The sequence below is a fragment of the Argiope bruennichi genome, chromosome 7 (genome assembly GCF_947563725.1).
Source record: "Argiope bruennichi chromosome 7, qqArgBrue1.1, whole genome shotgun sequence".
Classification (NCBI taxonomy): Eukaryota; Metazoa; Arthropoda; class Arachnida; order Araneae; family Araneidae; genus Argiope; species Argiope bruennichi.
This window is the reverse complement of record NC_079157.1, coordinates 6,897,739-6,903,636: the sequence shown is the minus strand read 5'-3', so window position 1 is coordinate 6,903,636 and position 5,898 is coordinate 6,897,739.

Sequence of the window (5,898 nt, the reverse complement as noted above, 5' to 3'; positions counted from 1 at the left end):
TATGACTAACTATATGAGTGACTCCGGTTTGGTCTGCCGGCTTTTTATTCCTTCCGGAGCAGGGCAAAGCTGAATAGCTTCGAGCCACAATGATGGGAAAAAAAATCGTTTACCTGTTTTTTTTTTTTTTTTCTTTTTTTTCTTTCTTTCTTTCTTTCTTTCTTTGGGAGTGATACAAATGTAATTGAATTTATTGGCATGTCTTTTTTTAATCATCGCAAGCACACTTCCACGGATAGGCTGACCGACAAAGAAATTCCTTTGAAGAACGATTTTTAAATATATTAGTTTTTTAGTAGAAATAAAGTCATGCACCTCTTTATATCGGCCTATAAGTTGCATTTTTGAGTTATCGTGTTCCTTCGCATAAAGCAGGATATACGAACTTTTCGTTCATGGATTTCGTCTAAAATTGAATAGCTATCTAAAATTGCGGCAAAGGAATCATTATTAACTTACATTCGTTAAATTAATATCAATTAATAAGCATTCTGTTTACAAATAAACATATGAAGAAAATTCAATTCTTTAATGTTTTAAATCTGGAGGATACCCAGAAAAGTTTTCTTAGAACTTTTGTCTAAGGGGTGGAGATTCATCAAAATATCCAGGATTCAATTTTTGTAAGACTATAAAACTTTCTGAGTATATACAAGAAAATAATAAAAATTCAAATTAAATGCTTTAAGAATTTGTATATGTTTTAGTATAAAGAATAAGGATTGTTTTTTTTTTTTTTTGTTTTTTTTTGAAAATATGCGGAAACTTAATTTGTTTAAGGACAGTATTCATTTTAAATACTTACGAAAATAGATAACCAATTTCTTTTTACATGGAATTGAAATGAAAAAAATAAATATTATAGCTTTCATGCTATTTTGTGTTACAACGAGAATGACATTCACATTCCCGAATGCCATAAGTCCGGTATGTAAAATATATAAATTATTTATCTCTCTTTACTTACGGGTTTCTGTTGCAAAATGTAACTGCAGGAAGTTCAAAGTCTTCAGGATAGGCAAACTCTATTTTTATTGCGGTAGGATATTTCCTGAAATCTATTAAGAATATCGTGGACTGAAAAATGAACGATGCCAAACAGATGATGAAAATAACCCCCTTCAAAATTCTCCAGACGACAGATCCTCTTGGCTTTCTTCTACATTTTTTAGATGAATTTTTCACTCTTCGTTCGGCTGTTTTTCGAGGGTGGGCGCTTCTTGTAGGCATGTCTGTCTTTAGAAAAAAAGGATTAAAATCAAATAGTAAATTTAGTAAACCTAAAATAATTAAAATCGTATTATGCCTCATTCTACGACGAACTTTTCCGATTTGGATTCTTGTGGTTTTTTTTTTTTTTCAAAAAATATAAATCTGATTTCAAAAAGCCAAGGAATTAATTGTTTGTTTTCGCAATATAAAATATTACTCATTTTTCTTATCACATATTAAGTTTGATATTTCCAAACCGCTTCATTTTGAGTATTTAATACCAAAACACAAGGGAAATAACAAAATATTGCTTAAAAGAATTCAATGATCCTTAACAAAATGCTTTTTATTGCAGGAGACAAATCAATAAATATTTCAGTTCGATTTCAAAAAGTCAAGAATTCAGTCAGATTCCATTACTGAATTTTTTTACATTGTATTTTTTATTAGTTATAAGTAGCCATTGACGACTAGCTGATTTGTCAAGAATATTAGCTATATTTAATTTTAAATAAATCTTTGAAAAAACTCTTTGTAGCCAAGGCGACATCAATAATGAGATTTTTAATTTCAAAATTGAAAAATATTAAAGTTAGGTTATTTTGATAGTGTTACTCTTCTGCGTTTTTGTATGTATGATCTAAAGAAATATATCGTATAGTATCATGGTGCCATTAAAAATGTGACTGTCTGAGTAATTTATCTTGAAATTACACGTTAACTTCACTTTCTTATTACCCTTGAAACTTGTGTAGATATTTAGAATGACATTTCTTCTTCTGCTGTAAACAATGGAAAAAGATTAATCGAATAAATATTTCATGAAAGAACAGAAATGGTTTGACTTTCATTTCAATATTGAAATTCGTTTTTGAAAATTACGCAAAAATTATTTTTGAAAGTTGAAATTGTGTAAACTAACAGCAAACTTGGTAGCCTTAAAAAGTATATTTTAAGTTGTTAAAGTGAAGAAAATAAATTAATTTTTATGTTGGAGTAAAAATTACTTTTATGTTATAATACATTAAGAAGTTATTTTGGAAAGACATTAAAATCTTGCTTAAATTTTAATTAATTAAAATTTTACTATACTTTTAAAAAATTAACCTTAGTTGCATCTTCTCAACATTCGAATTTTATTACTCCAAATTCTATAACTCTGTCAAAAGCATTGTTGAAAAGTATGAAATGATATTATTTTACAATTCATTCTCTAGAAAAAATATTACGACAACTAAATTTATACCATTTTTAAAATTACGAACAGTATAAAAAAATCATATGTAATGCTGTCTTTAGGAGTTATGGTGCAAGTTTAAACTTTTGGTATTTTAAATTTAAAAAAAAAAAGAAAGAAGATAGTACAATTTTAATTATTAATTATCGTGTAATCTGATAAATTTTATTAACGAATTAAGAAAAACTATTTTTTCAAAATGGTATTGATTAATATTTTCATTTCATTTTAAATGTCATTGATTACTTGCAGCAATAGTTTATTTAAAATTTGTTGATGACTTAATGGCAGTATTGTTACAATCAAAGTTACCATATTGAAATATTTTGCAGGATATTATGAAAAGAAGTGCAATCCCTCACTCACCTTCATTGTGACATACTTAAGGATAATATTTTGATACTTCATGACAATATTTTTGCAATCAAAGTTACCACATTGCAATAATCTACAGGATGTTTCTATAAGATGTGCAATCCATTACTCATCCTCTTTGTGACATTTTTAAATATAAAAAATAATATTACATTTCGTGATTTAAATGCTTGAAATTTTAATTAAAACTTCTTAAATAAAAAATGAAGCGAAATTATGTCGCTTTTCTATATAACTTTTAAAGTTTTTACAGCACAAAAAAATTTTTATGCCATTCTAAAATATATTAAATATTATCATTTCAATGGCGCTGATTTAATACTGTGCAATTTTTTCTCATTTTTTGAATTAAAAAAAATCATGAATTTCAATCATAGATAATATTGTTTCTTTGAAATTCTAACTGTTTTCGTTGTTTCATCCAATATTTGATTTTGTGGTTTTCTTTCATTGTTGAAAGATCAAGAAGAATTTTTCTGTTTCATATCTGTGTAGTTTATTAGACAATAAAAAGTTATATTACAAAGTTATGAGAAATTTAGAAGCTAAATGTACAGGATATTTACATTTTTAATAGCTCTATTATGTTATTAATAGTTAGTACACAATAAATATACCTTACCTGAGACAATTTTAATAACACGGCTTTAACGTCAGACAATTTGACGGAATCATGGACATGAAGTATTGAATAGCAGGAATGAGATAAGAATACAAATTTTAGTACTTAAAAAAAGGAAATACTTTACCTCAGAAAACTTGAATCAAAATAAAGCGAATACCCTACTATATAAGTCGGAAGCATTTTTTTTTTTAGTTAATTTGAAAGCATTGACGTTTAACCCTTACAAAGACTTCTATTGACAGCGTCAATGAAAGGACAAAAATCATCAACAACATCAAAATACAATACACTAGCACTATTATACTACATTTAAGATAATAATAACATTCTATGAAATAAATTTGCGAACTGCAAACAAATATAATTGATTTTAAAATCGATTAATCTTTCATTTGTAGATTTAGTGCCAGAGATTTCTTTTATTAAATTTCAGTTTGGTATCCAAGGAATTAAACAAACAATGAATTTAAATGAAGGATTTCTATCAAACAAGAAAAGTCTATATTTTATCAAAAGAAACGACTTCTATTATCCCCATCGAATTTACACATCACATTAAAATTAGAAATATCGTAGCTTTATAAAATTATTGAATCATCTGAATTAAACTTTAGGCTTTGCTAGCTGATGTATCCTTCTTTTTTCAGGATCAGGTATTTTAATGCCTTTCATCAATAAAAAAAATTAAATATTTTATTATTTTTTTATGAAGCGATCTCTAGAATTATCGCCTTTGTAGCTTTGACGGCTATATTATGCTAGAAAGTAGGAAAAAAAAATTTTTTTTACTCACAAGAAAATGCACCCATGTCAGTAAACACATTTTTAGAATGTATTAATATAGAATTACTTAATACTTTTATATAAAATATTATAATATGAAAAATTCTCTTATCATCCGCAATTCTAATTTTAATTGAAATGAGAATCTTGATTGTATCAATGATTTTTATCTCGTAGTTTCCCGAGAAATTAATTTTAACACCACTGTAAACCGAATATTCCATATAGCAAAATAATCTGTTGTGTAATATATATCTTAACACCTGTTAATATAGAAAAAATATTCTTTGGTATCTCTAAAGTTATGTCGCACGCCTGAGAGATTTTTATACATTTGCTCGGAGCTTGAGATCTTAAAGATGCAGCAATTTTTCCGAGCGCGTGTTAAAAATAATTAAATAAAAAAATGGGACTTGGATTAGTGAATGAGAGAAAATTCTAGAAACCGCAATATAGGCTAATTTAAGATAAAAAGAAATTATTTAAGAAATTAACTTGGATTTAAATTAAATTTAGAGTTATCATTACATATATAAAGTAAATAATTGCATGTCGAATTTCATTTTTCTTAATTAGTACATTTTAGAGTTTGTCTCATTTCCAGCAAGGCGTTCGTGCACTATTAATAGACAGTCTGATAATCAGTCAATTGAAATATTAGATCGAAATAAGGTAGAGATATACAATATGCTAATAAACCTATATTTCTACTTATAAGTAATAAGGAAAGATGTCTGATAATAAGGAAGAATGTCTGTAGTGGCTTTCTATGGATTGTAGGACCTACAACTATTGAATTTGGCACAAATATACCTTGGAGAAGGGAATGTGTATGTTGGAACGATCTTTTAAAAACTTTAAATAATCAAAAACTAATATCAATTTTGGCTGTTTTCTTATGATAACTTTAGAATATATAGACGCACAAACGAATTTTTTTCGTCACCTTAAAATCTAAAAGCTTATCTTTTTAAATATACCAATTTAATAGTAAAAATTCTTTCTGAATTATTTTACATTTTATTACATTTATATTTGTCTAACTTTTAACAATATATTACATTGTCATTCTGAAATTCAAGCCCTTTTCCTTTCTTCCGAAAAATATTTAATCACGTGATTTTATTGCTTCGTTAAAAGTTGAGAAGGATTTCATATAATACCTGCATCATTTACAAGATGAATAAAAACATGGAGCTCCAGAACCGTGAAACTTAGTCGATAGACGATCTGAATATTTACATTTTTAGCAGCATTATGATGTTTTAGGATTGATCTCCATTAGAAAGGTTCAAGTACATAATGAAAAGAACATGTGTAATACAAATCAAAAATTAGGTTGATCGGACAGTAATTTCGTTTTTTTTATGAAAATTAAAGACGATTTTCTTATAGTGAATAAATATTTTATTGAATTATATATTGTTTATTCTTGTCCAATATTTTTTGCCATCTTTATGGCAGTAGCCCGATTCCACGTTAATAAATTTCAATTCCTTTGCTGCAAAAAAAACTCATCCAGGTGATTTTTGACCTCTTCATTTGAAGTAAAGGTTTTGGCGTCTAAAAAAGTTTGTAGAACCGAAGCAAATAATAATCAGAACGTACCAAATCTGGAAATAATACTGGGCGAGGCAATACATTCCATCCTAGTTGTAAAATCTTT